Genomic DNA, 9,166 nt, shown 5'->3' on the forward strand with positions numbered 1-9,166 from the left:
CTGTGGCGCGCCGCATTTTCGCTCGTATTTCGGGAACGGTTCGTCCTACGGCCATGATCACTTGTACTATTTCGGTAGCAAATGACGTGACAAATAACTTTTGTTTTGTACATTTTGCCATGAGATGCGTATTTCAGGCGCTAGGTAGACAATTTCACGATTTTAGGCGAATTTCCGAAATTTCAAGGCCGGAGTTGGGGTTGAAGATGCAATCAGATCTCAAAACAAAAGTTGCATTGAAATCAGGAAGTACTAAGGCAACTTTTCCGCACTATTAGAAATCCCGAATCGAAAAAAGTCCGGAATTGGCCCACCCTATTACCCAGTGAAATGTCGAACATGAATGACCTTCATATAAAATACATTTCCAATAAAAAATCCATACTTCTTTTTTTTAAAATACATTAGCGTTATCGTTAGCTAATCGATGAGCGGCATTTTCTTCAGTCAAAATATTTCCATATGTGGCGCAATGGCTCATTGCACAGGTATTACATATCTGATGACTTTTATATTTTTCGACAGTGTTCCTGTGGAAACTATGAGGGAAAACCAAAATTTTCACACACTAACCGGGTATTTGACACACTAGCCGGATTTCTAAAACATTTGTTCACACTCATTTTCACTCACTCTGAAGCGTTTCCGAGACGAACCAACAAGCTCTTGGGTTGCTCCCTGTAGTTCTACGTACATTCTCGTTGAAAACCGATAATCGACATTTTGACATACCAGCCGGGTTTCTATGTGCGGCGTCACATATAATGATTTTTGTTTTTCAAACAAATCTTATACCGAAAATGTCGGTCAGTGTATGAGTTTTATTAGTATATGTGTTTATAATATTTCTTGGATTCCGATGCTCTGTTTGACGTTTTACACCTGGCTTTGCTTCCTGTAAGTTACTTACTTACTTGTTTAATAAAAGACCACTTTCATTTACCTTGAAAACTGCTTTGGCAAGATATCTGAAAAAAATTTGGCACACATTATTATGCAAATTAAGTGCTTCAGTTTGGATGAATATAGCATGTGTGGTAGCTGCTATACAAATTGAACGATCCGAACTAAGTTCTTGTACGAAAAATTTCCCACTGTAGTAAATTTCACAAGGACCTACTCGTCTCAGTCCTTGTCCCGTTTATCGCACTTCTTGGACGGCGGTGATGTCAGCTCTTATGTTGTTTTTTAGGATGTTTTTTTTATGTGGCGGGTCCGAAACCCAACGCACAACCCTAGGGAGGGATGTTTCGCTTTTTGACTTTAGCTCGCTTTCAAACGGACGATTTTTGGCTACTCGGTTGATACCGGACCGGAAGTCGTGAGCTGCTTGAGTCATATGTAAAATAATCGTTTCTAGTCACACCCAAGTGAATGGCGCTCAGAACCTTCTTCACTTAAGTAAACTTCTGCATATATCTCTTTCCTCTACACATGGTTGATTGATTGATTGAATATGAGGAATGCACCGCGACCTTTGGTCTATTGTGCCCTCTCCTAACTCACATAGACTCACCCAGCCCCAGCGCATTGATGAAGTTCAATAGACTTCCGGGCGCTAATGAGGCTATGCGATCCTTATCCGGAAGCATTGATCCAAGGGCCTTAGTCCTGCGTCTCCAGACTGCTGTGCAGTCGATCAGCAGGTGCTCCGGGGTTTCAGGATCCAAGTCGCAGAACCGGCAGTTAACGCAAGAGGATAGGCCCATGTTTTACAGATGCCTATTCAACTTGCAGTGGCCAGTATACTATGCAACCAGTAGCCTGAGTTTGTTCCTGGGGAGGTTTATTACAATATTGAACCTACTCAAGTTGTATCCTCCCATTAGCAACTTGGCATGTTTCATACCGCGTGTTTCCCGCCAATGCTCCTCCCTGCCCACTTCTTCTTCCTTGCGGAGTAGCTCCTTTATGGTATGTAAACCTACCCCAATAACGGGTTCTGGTCCCACCATCTTGGTGGAGGCTGCGGAGCGGGCTAGCTCGTCCGCCAGTTCATTACCGGCTGTACCTCTGTGACCAGGCACCCAAATTAGGTGTACCTGGTTACGTTCTGCAAGGCTGTTCAGCCTTTCCCTGCACTCCTGCACTAAAGCGAATTGATTTCGTAATAGGCGATCGCTTTTAGCGCCGCTTGACTATCGCTGAGAATGGCTATTATCTCATTGCGATAGTTGCGACGGAAGTTTATTTCTATACACCGAGTTATGGCAAAAACTTCTGCCTGGAAAATGCTTGGGATCTCTCCCATGGGTATGGAGAGCTTAGTACGTGGGCCCGCGATCCCTGCACCGATTCCCTCCGACATTTTCGAGCCATCGGTGTACCACCTCAGCGTGCTATTCCTCAACATCAGCTCGAGATTGAAGTCATTCCACTCGTCTTTGCTGCCGAGGGTGACCTTGAACTTCTTCTTGAAGGTAACTGTTTTGGTAGTGCTGTCCCTCGGGAGGAGGGCTGATGGTACATCGCCACTTATCTTTTCCATCTTCTGGGACGAGTTTACCTTACCTTTGCCCACCCCTCTGCCGTTATTTTCGGAATTGTGTGCTTGGCTACCTGACCAATAACCAAATGAAGCGGAGTAAGTTCCAGCAGAACCTCCAGTGTTGCCGTTGGACAAGTGCGCATTGCGCCCGTCATGCAGACACAGGCTAGTCGCTGCAGCTTCGATAGTTTGGTCTTAACCGAAGTCTGCGACGCTATTGAGGCCCAGGCCACCGCCCCGTATGTGATTATTGGTCTCACTATCGTGGTGTATAACCACCTAACGATCCTTGGCTTACAGCCCCAGGACTTGCCTGCCAGCCGATTGCACACCATTGAAGCTTTTGTTACTTTGACCAAGGTCAGGTTTATATGCTGCCTTCACCGCAGCCTCCCTACACCACATCTTCGACAGGTTTAGACCTCTCTGTATTAGGTCACAGAGAGTGTCTTCGTATTTACCTTTTGCTATAATTACAATGTCGTCCGCATACTCCCGGCAGCGGATCCCATTGTTCGTTAGCAATACTAACAGGTCTTCTACAACCAGACTCCATAGCAGAGGTGATAACACATCTCCCTGTGGGCAGCCTCTTGTTGTGCCGAGACGAATCCTCTTATCACCTACTGTGGTCTCAGCAACTCTGGTGCGCAGTACGGCTTCAATCCATCTGCGCACCGGTGCTTCCACATTCCTTTTCTCCAGTGCCTTGGCTACACTTCTATGAGACGTGTTATCAAAGGCACCTTCGATGTCCCAGAACGCGCAAAGCATCACCTCTTAATGCTCCAGTGAACTCTCTAACTCAGAGGTTGTCTGGTATAGAGCAGTACTGGTGGAACTGCCCGCTCTGTAGGCATGCTGAGTCGCATGCAGGGGTGCTCTGTTCAGCGCTGTCGTCCTTATTTCATGATCCACGATCTTCACCATGGTTTTTAGTAGGAAAGACGTTAGACTGATTGGCCTGAAGGATTTCGCCACTGAGTAGTCTTTCCTACCCACCTTGGGTATGAAGATCACCTTCGATGTCCTCCATACTTCAGGGATGTACGCCATTGCGAGGTTTTTCCTCAGCAGCCGAACCAGGTGAGGCAGTAAATACTGCTCTTCCTGTTGTAACAGCGCTGAAAAAATACCATCCACTCCCGGAGACTTGAATCTCTCAAACGAGGCCATTGCCCATTGGATCGAGTCCGCCGTAAATAGCTGTTTGGCGATATTCCAATCCTCGCGGGATGGCCTGTGTTCGATCACGGGTACACCTTGGTCTGCCCAAACCGTCTCCGGGAAGTGCGCCCGCAGAAGCTCCGTCGCTCTGTCCTCTGCGCTGGTCGTAAATGTCCCATCTCCTCTTTTGATTGCTACTACTGCGTCGTTTGTGCCTATGGCCAGAGCTTTATGCAGCTGGGCCGCCTCTGGTGTTGAGGTCACATTCTCGCAGAATCTCCTGAAGCTAGTCTGCTTTGCAGACCTAATCTCCTTATTGTATAAAGTGAGATAGCTCCTATAATCTTCTCAGAGTCCCGAACGTTTCGCTATGTTGAATAGGCTGCGTACTTTTTCCCGGAAGTCTGCTAGTTTCCTTGAACACCAGGGACAGTTTCGTCTGTCTGTGGTCACTTGTAGGGGGCAGCTGCCATGATAAGCGTTAGTGACAGACTCGTTTAGCTTAGATAGCCTAATCTCCAAGCCTGGGAATGAAACGCTATTATCAGTCTACCACCCCCTGCTCAATTCCTCATTTAGTATATCCCTGAAGGCATACCAGTTCGGCTTCCGAGGGTTGCGTCTGGGGGGGAGTTTCCTGACTTCTACCTTTAGCGTGAACCTTAAAATCCTGTGGTCTGACAAGTAGGGCTCCGTCGAGACTCTCCATTGCGAGACCAATCCCTTTGCAGTCTCAATACTCAAGGTGATGTCCAGCACCACTCTCCTGTTTATAGTTATAAATGTGGATTCACACCCCACATTCTCTATCACTAAGTTACTTCCTATTATGTATTCTACAAGGGACTCACCTCTTGAGTTGCAGTTGGTACTGCTCCATTCCACATGGGGGGCGTTTGCGGCGCACCCCATAATAAGGGGAAGCCTATGCTTTCTGCAATGCTCCACCAGCCTTCCCACCACCTCCGGGGTTGCCGTGGGTACCTCCCCTGGGAAGTATGCTGTAGCCAGGACGAAGTCCTTGCCTTCGAAGTCCCTGGCTTGCACCGCCACCAGATCCTACGTCAGGAACTCTGAAATGCAGAAGAATTCAATGTTATTCCTGACAACTATGCAAGTTCTGGGTCTCTCGGTAGAGAGATCCCAGATTACCTTATTTGACTCCGTTTTGAGGCCTTTAACCTATCATCTATGGACCCAAGGCTCTTGGATCAGCAGCATGCCCAGTATCTCTGCTGTGAACCTGTTCGCTATGACAGCCGAAGCTGCCGCCGCGTGATGCAGGTTCACCTGGGCAATTTTCGTATTGACGGCCATTATAATAATGGTTCGAGGAAGGGTATATCCTCTTCCTCGCCGTCAATCACGCTGCCGTCCAGTGGGTCTCCTAACCCCTCGAGGAGTTCCTGCGTGGAGGGAAGCTTTTCTCCCTGACCGCAGGAACTAACATCCGGGACGTCGATGGTCGCCGGTGACATTGCCTGTCCAGTCCTGCTTCCGCTGGGCTCATTCGCTACCTCGTCCACCTGCATTGCTACTTCGTCCGGGGGTTCAACAGTCTCTGCCTGTTTTTCGACACCCCCGCTTTGTTGTGGGGCCGCATGACCACCGTGCTGAACCTGTAGAACAGGCGGAAGCTCGCTTCCCGGACGTACTTGTACGATTCGTCGCCAATTTACAGGTACAATCTTCAACCTACCATGTCGCCTATGTTTTCCACCTTGCTTCTGACGATGCGCCAGGACGAGATGCTGAGGCCCAGGTTCTGATTTTTCACCAGACCTAAGGCAAACTCATAGCGTTTGTCCCCGCATCGAGGGAGGATTTTGTCATGCTGTGCATGATTGGCAAATCTTCCGCCCTCCTCACGCAGAGGACAGGACTCCTCCAGTCCCCCAGCTTTGGGGCGAACTCCCGCAGCCAGTTGGCGGAACTCTTGTCCTTGCAGTCCACTTGTATCATACCTCCTTTAAAGTCTACTCCCAGGAAGGATGCCGCGTATTCGATTCCCTGAATACCTCATCCATAAGGAGGTCTTAGAGCACGGTAAGCTCTTCCGGTATTAGCAACTCCGCCGGGTATTTTTGAGGCAGTACAGCCATGCGGATGCCTTTGACAGCATCCTCCACCCGGTGGGGTGCCGATTTAGAAGGTTGGCCTCCGGCCGCACTTGTGTTGCTGCCCCTCAGTCTTTTGGAGCTGGGCGGCTCCTGCGGCGTGATTTGGCCATTCTTTCGCTTTGCGGCTTGAGCATACGTGTCCGAGGGCGCTGCCCTTCCACCGGCACGCCTTGCGGAGTATGTAGCACTGACTGGGCCACGGTTGCTGGCTCCGCCGCTTGCGCGCGAGCTGACACGGTCATGCCACGCACCTTATCTGGGGATGCGTTGCTCCCTTTGCTCCTGCTTCTGGCTATAGCCTCCGCTGCCTCTGGAGTCTTTCCTTCTCGGAAGTAGCGCAGGTACCACTTCATACTGGCACCACTCATACCTTTCCTGTGCGGGTCGTCACATCCGCCGGGTTTACCAGCTTCTGGGAGCGGGCGTTGCCCACCTCTTCTGCACTTCCTCCTCCGTCCACTACGAGCGCCGTCGGGCTCTGCCCGATGTGACTCACCCGAGTCCGACCCGCTCCGCCTTATGGCGGGGGTCTTGGCGGCGCTCGTTGCTGCTTCCGCGGCGTCAGGTCCTTTCGCCAGGCGAGCGCCGCTACATGAGGGCATGCCGACACCATCTTCCCTGGCATGCTCCTCAAACAGCGCCCGCTCCTCTGGCAAGAGAGCGTAGAGGAAGCTAAACTTCCGCCTACCTCCTTGACCTCCTTTGTTCGCTGCTGCACTGGTTTCCTTATCGTTGTCCGAGTCCGTTTTCCGTGTTTGCTGCCTTGTTTCATCTTTTGTTGCATCTTTTCCTTACGACCCTTGGCTCAACAAGGTGAGTTGTTGGGTGTATTATTTTGATGGAGAACTAGAAGGTCCGCCACGCCAGAGCCGCTTGACGCGGTAAGGCCACAGTTACTCCCCAATTTGACCCGGTGCTGGGGAGGCTCCGTTATAATACAGCCGAATTTACCTCCTGGCTGCAAATCATCCAATGGGCACGGGAGTCGCATAACACCCTGGATTAGGAGGTGGTAGCTCTTGGTTGGCGCACGCATGCGGCACCCGACATCCTGCCTGGGCAGTGCCTGTCGGTACCACCCACACCGGTTGGGGGATGCCGAGTATGCCTTGCGGCTAAGCCCCTGCACCGCGGCAAGGTGTCTACCATTCGCAGAGGTTACATCGTCCATTGAATAATTTCTCTCATCGTAAAAATCTCCGAACGCACTTTATGTACTTCAGAAAGACAAGCGTATACTAAACACTAATGATTATTTTGGTGTGATATTTGGCACAGATGTCACTGACAGTCATACTAACTTAGAAAAAACTATTTCGACCATTGACGCGAAATTTGAATTAAAAAGTCTGACTCTTTATAACTTTCAAGCGCGTTGATTTTTACAGTCTGCCAAATGTTATGTAAATGATCAGGATGAAGAGACAAGGTAAAATCTTCGCCACTGTCTATAAGTCTGTTTGAACTCTAGTTAGTAAAAACTGTAATGATACTTTGTATATATGTTCCCTGTCAAGAAAGCAGTGGCAGATTTGCAGATGGACGTTATTGAACCACTTCCACGCTCACAAAACACCATTAAATGAAACAACTTATAAATTGCCATTAGTAATTATAGTATATATTTAACAGTGACAGTGTTTGTGCCTGAAAAAGTTAAAAGTTAAAGAGTTAAGCTCCGCAGAAACTTTCTAAAAGTAACGTGAAAGTGTTAATAAAAACAAAAAACACCAAAAAAAAGACTTTTTTTGCAAACAATAAACATAATAAAATACCAAATAAGTGCAAAATAAACAATAAAAGAAACAAAAAACATGAGCGCAGCGCGGATAAGTCGTCGCAGCGAACAACTGAGCAGCCCCGACGAGCAGCAGAGCTCACAAAATACATAAGCAATTACCAGCAAGCACGCAGGCAGCGAAGAATAGCATAACGCAAGGTGATAATGTACCATTAAAAAAGGGCAGTCTGTGCAAACATGGCGATACGTTAATATAAGAAGGAAATTAAGTCCTTCAAAGTCAGCGGTCAATCCTAAAAAATTTCAAGGAGGCACACCAAATATGAATAAAACGGAAGTTTTAAATGGCAACAGATTTGCCCTACTTAGCAAGAGTTCAGACGACGATGCGAAGGGTACCACCGCAGTCGTTAATGCCAAACCACTTCCGGTAAATTTGCGCGAGCGTAGCAGTAATACTCTTGTTGCTAAATTAAGTGAACTAACAATTTTCATATAGTGCCTTTGAAAAAGACAATATAGATGAAACAAAAATTCAGTCCTACAGTGAAAAAAGTTTTATGGAAATAGTTAAATTTTTGTCAAATAAAAACAAGAACTATTATTCGTATCCACTGAAGAGCTCTAAGGGTCTAATTGTTGTAATCAAGGGTATCGAGTCGCCGTAAACTCTATTGAAGTCACAGAAGCATTGGAAGAATGCGGGTTTGGTATTAAAACTGTTGTAAATATATTTAATAGAAATAAAGTACCACAGCCAATGTTTAAAATTGAATTGTTGCCGAATTCTAATCAACTTAAAAAAATGAAACCCATCCCATATATAATTCAAAATATTTGCTGCATCTTAGAATAACTGAAGAAGTAAGAATATGCGCATACCAAATCATATTGCACTCTACGCAGTGTTTGTGTGATATGTGGTGATTTACATTACTTCTAAATGCACCCTTAGGAAAGACGAATTGAATAAAAATGCATCAATTGTAGAGGAAATCACACTGCTAACTAAAGGAGTTGTCCTGTATGCGAAGATTTGAAATCGAAGTTGTCATAGGGCATTCAAGCGCGTCGTAACCAAATGTTACAAACACCCCGTGATGAAATTATAGCAACCTCAAACAAAAGTTCAAATCCTATTACTGCTTACAATAATAATATGCAAGGAAGCTATGCAAATGTGGTGAGAGGCAACACTGTGCAAATGCAACTGCCGCAAATCCTCCAAATGGAGGTATTGAAACTACTATTATAAATCTTACACAGTGTATGACACAATTTATGTCTACCATGCAAAACATGACCCAGGATTTAATAAGATCACAAAATCAAATGCTGCAAAATTTATTAAGTAAAAAATTAGCTTACTAAATATCTGTATATGGAATGCTAACAGTGTTAACCAACATAAATTAGAGATAATCAGATTTTGTCTGAAAAGAATATAGATGTAATGCTCATATCAGAAATTCATCTAACAAATAAAAATAATTTCAATATACGGGACTTAGACTCTATGATACAAATCATCCGGATGGAAAATCGCATGGTGGCACCGCAGTGTCTAATCAACATTCGTTTAAACCACTATGCTCTAGAATCTCATGCTACACCACAGTTACAAGCTACAATTATATCACTAAAAAATCG

At 46.4% G+C, this 9,166-nt stretch overlaps 1 protein-coding gene across 1 annotated transcript in view; it reads right to left on the bottom strand.

Moving 5' to 3' along the window:
* The window catches only part of LOC126764111 (uncharacterized), a 340,586-nt gene that overhangs the window by 329,493 nt on the left and 1,927 nt on the right, over positions 1-9,166 (bottom strand). The window lies entirely within an intron of this gene.

This window comes from Bactrocera neohumeralis, unplaced genomic scaffold (genome assembly GCF_024586455.1).
Source record: "Bactrocera neohumeralis isolate Rockhampton unplaced genomic scaffold, APGP_CSIRO_Bneo_wtdbg2-racon-allhic-juicebox.fasta_v2 cluster09, whole genome shotgun sequence".
Taxonomy (NCBI): Eukaryota; Metazoa; Arthropoda; class Insecta; order Diptera; family Tephritidae; genus Bactrocera; species Bactrocera neohumeralis.